The sequence below is a fragment of the Monomorium pharaonis genome, unplaced genomic scaffold (assembly GCF_013373865.1).
Source record: "Monomorium pharaonis isolate MP-MQ-018 unplaced genomic scaffold, ASM1337386v2 scaffold_329, whole genome shotgun sequence".
NCBI classification, from domain to species: domain Eukaryota; kingdom Metazoa; phylum Arthropoda; class Insecta; order Hymenoptera; family Formicidae; genus Monomorium; species Monomorium pharaonis.
In genome coordinates, this window is record NW_023415614.1 from 26,690 (window position 1) to 37,039 (window position 10,350).

Genomic DNA, 10,350 nt, shown 5'->3' on the forward strand with positions numbered 1-10,350 from the left:
CGTATCAAAAGGACGAAATTTTATGCGATCGACGCCCGTTGTCTATTTTGCAATTTGGAGATGCGACATCAATGATCGCGACATCGTGTTTATCGGATCGACCTGACCTATTGTTTCTAAATACGATGGCGCGAGTTCTTCTCCGTATTAGCGAAAGGACGACGGAACGACGACGGCGTACTGTAATTAACGAACGTTACGAAGTGCCGAATGGGTGGCGCAAGGGCTGACGCGGAGGACGAAACCAGCAGGTCTTCCTTTGAATCGCGAAACCAGACCGGAAGTGAGCGGCCGCGCCGCCAGCTTCCGGCGCAAAACCACCTCTACCCAGCACATCATTTCGCCTCGCACAATCGCAAACGGCGCATTCGCGCGCGGCGCCGCCGTTTCCACGTCTATCACGATAGTATTGTAATGGCGCGATGAATGAAACCCGCCCACGCTGGCGGCGGGCACGGCAGCGATTTCGTGCGGAGCGAACAAACTTCCAAAGCGCTGAAATTGCGACTTATTGTGCCGACGTGGAAAATTGCGGATTTTATCTTTCGTCTGAGCGCGCACGCGAATTGTTTCGCGCTGGTAATGAGAATGCGCGGTTCGAAACGCGTGTAGCAAGGTGTTGCCAAGCCTATCTTGTTCCTCCTCTTTCTCACTCTCGCTCCCTTTCTCTCTGTTTCTCCTCAAATGCGCTTCTCTGAAACTCTACCAGGCGTTAATTAAAATCAACACGAGGAAACGATATCGTTTCGATGAAACTTTACAATTCGATATTTGTGGTCCAGATATATAAGCGGTTTATTATTTGTTATATATTCATACACATCTATAGGAAATATACTTAGAACTCGCGCATATTATACGCGTCGACTGTTCTAACAAAGTTTGGAGAGGATGCACATTTTACCGTCCCTGTAGGACCATCTTGTCCCAGGCAGTATCCTGTCGAGGGTCCTAGCCAAAACCCCCCTCGCGGCTCCTCGCATCCCGGCCGAACTTTGGGAAAGCCGAGGAGTCACGGAGTTGCGAATGCACCGGTCGCGCATTACAAGCTCGCAGCCGCTTCGTTCCGCAGGTTTCCTTCAATAATGGAGCGGGCCAAATGGTCTAATTTACTCGACGTCTAGGCCGGCAGCTTGAATATGCATATGTGACCGCCGACACGACGATAACGATGGAGGCGACGACAACGACGAGCCAACGAGCACGGTGCGTCGCGTCGCGTCGCATCGCATCGCATCGCATCGCTCGGGATAGGCGCGTTCAACGCTACAAGTTATGCATACTGCACGTTGCTGCACACGAGGCGCAAAACGGACACGTGCTGACAGATATGCGTGTCCGCATCCGTCCGTTTCATCTCGTACTCCGAATACATCTCTCTTCATACCTTATTAGACCTCGCTGAGGCTCGCCTACGAGTTCGAGCATTCTCGAGATGCATCGTGACACACGCCGCGATGCGCTGTACGTACAAGCATCTTTGACTTTAAACAGAGATACCTTCATTAATCTTTTTATTTTGCTCTCAGTCTTACAATCTTGCAATTTCTCGACATAGCTTTACATTAATTAAGACAATATTTTCTGCTTTCTGATACTAGAATTATTTTTGAATGGTGAAATGGATCATACAGCAACGAAATACAATGATACCGAGCCAGGCGTTTTAATAGCGCAGGTGCCAATAGAAAGCGATGAGTAGAAGGCAATTATAAATGTTATTCTTTGGTTGGAAATATCGCGTGCGGAACAGGATAGCGGAAAGATCCTTTCAAACATAGAATGAGTCAATATTAATCGGCGTAAAATTAACTGCCTTTGACCGCTGTTACATTCGCGTGCGACCGCTTTCCAAACGGAGTTACCCGACGAACGTAATGTAATTTTCATCGCAAGTTTCGCATGCCGCGGGCGGACGGCTTAACGACGAAACGAAGCGGCAAATGTCCCTTTTTCGCCTAACGGGAAATGTGCCGCAACGGGAAAAAAGTTGCGCTGCAAAAATAGACATTAGCTAAGGTACGTTAATTCTTCCATTGAAAGGGTAGCGACGCGCCCTCGTCGAGGAACATCGGCTTTCAGACTATAAGCTACCTTCTGCCGTTAAGTACTTGATATTTCACTAATGAAAAACTCATTTGCACAACGCGGTTTCATACGAGGCAAGCCACTCCGCTTTCATTATGCACAAGTAATTTGACGCAGAGATAAATAAAGCATTAAGAGCAGCATTTTGCGGCAAGGAGGTAGTAGATTTTCAGCCACGCCGTACACACAATAGTCGGAGTTATTAACTTAATCCCTTGCTCCCTGCGCTATGCGTTATACAATACTGTTTTCGTTGAAAAATAATAATTCATGTTAGCGACGCGCTGATATCTCGTCCATTTATTTATCGCGTGTTGCGCCGCGGATAAAATTCTTAGTAAACATTCGGAGATTTTTCTTATCGGTAAGCTCTCTGACAAAATCTCTCGTGAAATCGATAATTGGTGTCGCGGAAAATTTAATTTGCGTATAATTGGATATCACGAACTTCTTTGCTAGGCCTGGCTTTCGTCGTTTCGTCGTATCGACGAAATCAACGTCGGCAGCCGAGACTCTATCGATAGATCCCTGATAAAGGACTCAACTAAGGGAAGCGCCTGCTTAAATGGGATTTAAGAAAAATTGAGGAAAAAGTAACGAACGCATTATCCGTACTCGAACCCATCGAACTTTATTACCTGGCACCCGGCAATATGTGTTATCGGAGATTCGTATATTTGGGTTGATGCGCGGATGTCGATTAATTTCGCGGGGACCGTCACCGGAAAATTTCCTAAAATTAGCTTTCATTATATCAACGTCTCTAGTCTCGGATTAATTTTCTGTTAGTACAGTCACTATATAAATATGAGACCTGAGGGGTGAAATGAAAGCAGGGGATGGAGGAATCAAGAAGTCCTTTCGCTCCCGTTTCCTTTTCACGTCTTTTCTGGACCTTCGCGTCCTTTCTTGGATCGCATCACGTAAAGACAGAAAGGGGATGAAGGGTATAAAGTAAATAGCCGTCATGAGCGATCGATGCTTGGATATTAGGAAATTCGTTGATCCGGTTCACGCTGGTGGCGTCTCTCATCCGGAAGCTATTAAAGGAATCTCGATCACAGAGCTAGCCTTAGCGAACGATATTTGGTTGGCTTATTTCGGTGGCGATAATTCGGTTTGGTTCACATCATCGCACTGATAACATTGTGCATTCTTTGGTGTATTAGGTACACCACAATGAAGGGAGGGGAAAATGATATTGCGATGGTAAGGGGTGGGATAAACGACGATCGATGAGTTGTATTAAGGGTAGACACTTCTTTTTCTATACCGAACTTTTTTTCTAATTTTGTGGAATATCGCCCGACCCGATTATATCGGCAGTTGTTATTTATAGCGCTGCGAAACGAAGAAGCCCGAGAGATATATATCGATGACTTCTCGTCTCATACAATGTAATGTATTACATCGCTTCGGCGTATAGTATTAATCTTTTCGTTGGATACTGATAACTTTCATTTACGATCTTAACGCGAGATCTTGGAAATTTAATTTCGATTTTTGTTGAAAGAAAATTACACGTTTAAAATAAGACTTGTTATTATACAATCAAACGGTTTATTTTCTATTTGGATTTACAAGTTTCTAGTATAATAAGTGATTGTCTCTCTTTCAAAAGTGTAAACTCAGAAATGACTCTTATAATAGTAGCGTTATCTGTATCTTGGTAATTATGAAAATTACTCTACGCAAATCTTGGTCAAGAACGAGGCTTTTACTTTCGAGGACACGTTCAGCGGTTATAAACTGGCAAATCGAGTTAAGCACGGCTTGTTGCGATAGTACGGATGCGTATCTCGGCTGGCGCGAGTTTACATGTCTGGAGAACCGACTGCACCAGCCGACGCCACCGCAGAATTTCAGTCCCGAGGGGCAGCGCTAAACAAGTTTCTAACATATATACATACATACATGCATAACTGCGCCCGTCGCGTTGATCGGTTATTCAATCAAGCTCTCCTGTTTATGTATTATATATATAGAACTTGACAAAATTCACTAAGGAAATTTTACGCAAGCTGACGTTTAAAATGCAATTAGAAATAGATAAGACTTATCTTAGTCATTGTAAACACGAAATATGCTCGAATGATAATTGGCTTTAACTTTCGCTCCGATTTTATGAAAATTCTTCGTAATTGAGTATTCAATTCTGTACCAAATTCTATATTAAAACGCCAAAACTAATTTGCAAAACGTATTTTGCAATATTAATATCTGTCTATTACAAGTGATTCGAAATCAATTTAATGTGAGATATAAACGCGTTCAACGTTTTTTTTTAAGTGAATCTGAAATATTCTCGGAAAGGTTAATATATCTTCCGAAGTAAATTTATAAAATCAGAGCAGTAAGAATCAGAGCAATAAAAAAATAGAAATTTCTTTCTGACATCAATACAGTATAATTCTGTAACGATACTTGATCTCGTTATATTTTTTTAAATGAATATTATGCCAATTATAATCTCAGTCATAGACTAATCATTTTGAGAATTAGGAATTGAATTAAAAACGTGGAAAATTTGTTTTATAGATATCAACATCGAGGATGGCAGGTGCTCCTGGTCGATCTACAAATTCTGTTGTTCGAAATTCATTGCCGACGTTCATTGTCGCGTTCTTCTTTCGTCGTAATACAGTGCCGTGCAATTAACGTATTTTTTAACGATATCGTGTGCAATTGATTGTGTTTTCGCGAGTGTATGAACGCAACGAACAAACCTGAGAGGAGGAGGCCAAGGTGGCATCAGGTGAAACTAACTCCAAGGGTACGTGTAATTTTTATTATTTATTAATTCCTTGATATTTTTGTGGAATCGCGCGCGACTTGTTCTCACAACGATTACATTGCGTTCTTTTGATTCTACAACAAAATTAAAATTAGGTTTTTGATTAGACATATTTCTTTGAAATTAATAAAATAAAGAGATTTAAATATTTAATAAAGTGTAAAATAATGATAATTATAAGATAAAGATTTTTTCGTAATGTTATCAGAATCTAATTAAATATATTGATAATTGTATTATTAGGTATTTAATTATATACTTTACTTAAGAAAAACAAGTAAAAAACTGAATGCGTACAATAATTACTTTTTAAAGTATGAATTATTTCGGATATTGTTATAATTTTAATTTATTTGTTTATAGATTAACACATTATGACTTCGTTGCTCCGCACCTTCCGGTGAGTCAAATTATTTTACTTTATTTAAAAATAATGGATTGCTAGAAAGATATTGCAAATGAATATACGACACTTTATTCGCTTTAAAATGAATTAGCTAAGAAAAGTTGTGGGGTCGGTATTTTCTCTAGGGCAATTTGTACACTAGATAAACAAGAGACACATTTAATTCTGACGCACGCTCTTAAGACATATTTCAAGAATAAACGTTTTAAAACATTTTTCAGTAAAAAGACATTAATTTCCAAGTTGCTTAAGCGGCTTAACTGATGTAAATAACTTAAACCACTTGAGATAACTGTGATCCTCTTATCCCAGGCAATTTTCATATTTCCTTTATTATCTCCCGTGAGTGTTGTAACCCATCGTGGCAACCTGCCGTCGCAAATCACGGTGTCACATGTGCGATAAGGTGGCATATACGGCAATAACTATTCCGGACGAGCGGCCCGCGGAAATGCGATCATTTTTCCGCCGTTATTCGCGTCACGTCGGCCCTTACAATCGCTTTTTTCGCCATTTACAAAAGTGTTGGTTACCTTCAAAGTTTTCTTTACCTTTAACGTAGCAAGATCGGTGGAATTGTGACGGTTTCGGTATCGGCGATCGTGCGCCTTTTGCATGGACCGTGCGGCTTGTATTAACCCTCCCGGCGACCGGGGCCGTTTAACCGGTAATCCGGCACGGAAGCAAATAAGTTAAAGTTCGCAAACTTGTCCCGTCGTGTAAACTTAAAGTACTTGGCCAAAACGTTTAGGAGGAGACAAGCGCGCGTGCCCGCACGCCGACGACGACGTTATACGATGGGAAAGTTTCCAAAGACGCCATTCTCGTATCTGGCTCTAGGCGTTTTCGACGCTGTACCTCGTTCGCTTCCTACGTAAATAGGTAGTGCCTTGTCTCCGTTAAATTATCGCTAGTCAGGACGCCGTTTAAACGCGCGCCCTCGCGACTTTAACTCGCCTCATGCAGATTCCCGGCTTACGCGGATTAAGCTTCGCGCGCGGTATATTGTTTCACGAAACGAAGTGCGATAATGGCCGACGGAAGTATCATTATTCATTGGTAATAATTGCTTCTCTCTCTCTTTCTCTCTCTAGAAGTATACGTTGTATCTTCAAAAGTAGTACGGTAAAAAAAGTTGCATTTATCGCTCGTGGAAACAACGATTGTATTGCACATTTTTACTTTGCTTTTCTATTATATCTTTCACCTCTCTTGCGGCATGAACGAATAATAAATCGTTAAAAGTTGAAAGATAGTTTTCATAACAAAGATAAGTAAAATGACATTTGGTTCAATATCGCCAGCTTTCGAAAGTATGCATTATCGCGAAGTCTAAGTTCAATATCTGAGGAGAACTCGCAGCCATAATATCAGCGTGGCGTCGTTAAATATTCTGGCGGGGGACGGCGTTCGCGGTATGCCAGATGATCTCGTAATTTTTCCTGGACAATGTTCCGTCGCTTCTCGGTTATCGCTGTGAGAGAAAGGAATTTGTTGCGGCAAATGGATATTTATGTGGCGCACATCTACGAGAGCTCGAACGGGTTTATGCGCCGTAACTGTCGAGGAAAGAAGCGGGGACGATCTCATGCTCAATTTTCTAAATAGATCGAGTATAAAGTACATCATCCATCGCGCCGATGGCGATAGAGGGATAATGCATGCAATGTGTAACACCAGTTTTCCTGCAACTGATTACATTTCTTCGTCAAACTGATATACCAGTGATTTAATGCAGTCATTTACCTCTTACGCTTCTACCATCAATTTTTATTTTGCCGGCAATTAATCTAAACACGCGTAAATTTCATACGTTCACCGGCGATGATATCAGGAAAGTGCAGCTATTATACTTCATCTTCAAAAATCGATTTTCTTTAAGGGCCGGGTAGATCGAGGCGTGGTAACGGCGCTCTTGGTTTTAATCGTATCCATTAATCGTTATTTCCGCGGTTGAATATGCCGGCGAACTCGCGTTGCATTGGACGTTATTCCTTTACAACGAGGCGTTCCTTAATTTACTCCGGACTGTTCGCGACGGCTATACACCGGGAAACAATTTTCGAGAAGCCTGCCTTTTCGACGTTAGCAATGTTATTGCCGACAGTTGCGTTCCGAGCACAGATTGAAATTCAATTTCCACGTATTTAAAATAATTTGATGTTGAGGATACAATTTTTAAGTGAAATTGTTTCGACACTTTGCAAAATTATATCTATATTATTCACGGCAATTCGAGTTTCGAGTAAAACGGTGTGAGGTACACAATAGATGTTTTCATCTTTATCAGAATTAAAAATTGAAAGCGTCGAAGTTACACCGGTTTGCCAGCCAGCTTTGGATTTTCGCACCGCCGTACTCCTTCGCTCTTCTCGAGTTTAATCTGCGAAATGTGATAAGTATAAAAATGAGCAGCCATCTCGGTGTGCGACGTGCTCGGTAGAGATGTTCTTGTACGCAGTATCGTACAAGATTTGGTTTTGCCAGGGTTTGCCAGTGTTCGAAATCTAATTTCTTACCAGCGAAAACTCCCGGAAACAATGCGTCCTCGTTCTGCTGTTCCGATCCTGGAGTCCCTTCTTAATCTTTTAGTTCTCAACAGTAAAGTGTCCGGCTGTAACAAGTTACGGTCCTGGAAGTGGAGCGGCTGTGTGCACGCGAGTAGTGTAACAAGAACAGAACGCCATCCCTTCATTCTCGTGACTTCGTATTGGTTGCAACTTGGTGAAATGATACTTTGCAGTTTCTTCTCGCCGGCTCGAGGCACAGGGTGTGACATGGAGAGATCAAAAGATCGGTTTTGAAGGCGACCTCACGGTTACGTTTCCGCGTGAAACATCTCCGAAGCAGTTTTCTGCTCTGCTCAGGACGCGAAATTCCCGCGGTATTTCGGATAAATTTTTCAGTCGTATTATACTGTCTCTACTACAGGTATTAACTGGGCGATACGATGTTGCAACGCAAACTCGATTCCCTCCCGATGTTTGGAGCACGCGATTTAGTAGAACCCAAACACATCGCATTCGGCGACTCGGCAAACGGCAAATCTCCTGCTCGAGATCCTACTTCCGAGTACCTCTCGGACGATATCGCGGGACGTGAAATCCGATTCTCCGTAGCCGCGACAACAACGTTTCATCCGCGTAGCATGGCACATATAGGTAGGTAAGAGAGACGTCTCCTCCGGTTGCGAGAGCGAGAGGCTTGTCCTACCGCGAGGGAGCCCGGATGCGCGCTAAGGAGAGACGAGGCAGGTTGTAAGCGAGGTGAGGAACCGGCAGGTTGAGACCGGCGTGGTTTCTCCTCGTCTTCTCTCGTTGCATGGCGCTCGCCGATGCTGGACGTCGGTTGTACTCGCGGTATCCGAGTACCTACTCGAGTCTCGATTCTCCCGGTCCTTTAGCCTTGGACGGAAAAGCATTGACCTCGCCGTTCCACTCCGAGGCACAACCGGTCACGTGGACCCGTGGTCTACTACAAAATACTCGTTCTTCTCTCTTTCTCTTTCTCTCATCCTCAAAGCTGGTAATTCTCCCTTCTTGTTCTCTTCCGTCTATCTTTCTTCTTCTGTTCCTCCTTTCGTCTTTCGCAATTCTCTCGGACATAGATACACGTGTGGATTGATGTATACGAAGGTATAAACGCTCTAGCTTACATAAAATTTTGTTTATCTTGTTTTACTTTATCTTACGTCTACGTTTTACATATATTATGTGTGAAACTTAGCAGTTGACAATTGGTTGAAGAGAATTGATTTCTGACAGAAAGAAATTATGAAATTATGTACACTGATAAATTTTTTGAAGAAAAAGTCATTTAACATATTAAATTTAATAAGAATAAAAGTTTTTTTTAACGAAATATCTTCTCTTTGTTATAATTACGGTTGTGCAATATCAATTGAAATTGAGATAAGCATGTCTTCTATTTTTGCTCCAATTATCGTCGATTCGTTCCACTGCTTCTTCTTCGATTCGTCTCCGTCATGGAGCAATCGACGAGTGAATCGTTCTTCTGAAACGTGCACAATCTGACTGTCGAGAGAAAAGAGGCTGAAATACCGATATTATTCATAATGCAAACAGTAACAGTGCAGTACGAAGTGCCCTGGAAGCATACAGTTCTATAATAATTTCAAATTCTGTGGGAATTGAAGTCCAACTAACTTGCATGAAAATTGTAAGCTTTATTGAAATAATGAATTTCATTTTACGTGTCTGCGTTTATGTAATTTTATAATTTTCATAAATGTTATACTTAATTTACCTACGAAGAAACGAAACGAGTTATTTATAATATAAATGTTATATATAATTCTCACAAATATTTTAATCCATTATTCTTTATATTTTTTATTATTACATGCATGTATTTTTAAATAAATCAAACGACGTCGTTATCAATTGTTAAAAATTTTCGGGAAGCCAATATTCACGAATATGTATTAAAAAGTCATAAAGAGAAATGCATGCGTGAAATATACGAAAATCATAAAATGCAACATACGATGCGTGATGCACAATTGACAATTTTCAGAAAGCAATGGTGTTCGTTATTCATCGTTTCGTTTATCGTGATTTGGGCAATGGGCATGCGAAGCGGCAACCCCGAGCGCCGTCAGTGGCGCGGCGAAAAAGCAATATTGATCTTATGCTAATTTTGCTACTGAGTTATGAAGGGTTCGTGCCGAATAGGATAATTTATTCTCCTGTTAATGCCCAACTCGTACACGCTCCCGCGACCGTCGGGCGTGCGCACCGCGAGTACACCCGTATACTCTCCTAGGAAAATCAGATTCGCACCGTAAACCGGCTGGAATTCCGTCGCGAATTCACGTACGTCATGGTAACGTAACGTAAGCCCGGCGAGCTTACGCTCCGGCGGAACGGGGACGGCGTTGACGCAGTCCTGTCGCAAAGGACGTTCGCTCATTTCCTAGAACGCGGCCATACCGGAACTTTTGAACTCATACATTTATAATGGCAACTCCATTTTTCGTCCTCGGCCTTCGCGGACGCGCCATTTGTTACGCCGTCGCGACATACGGGCGAATGCGCCCCTA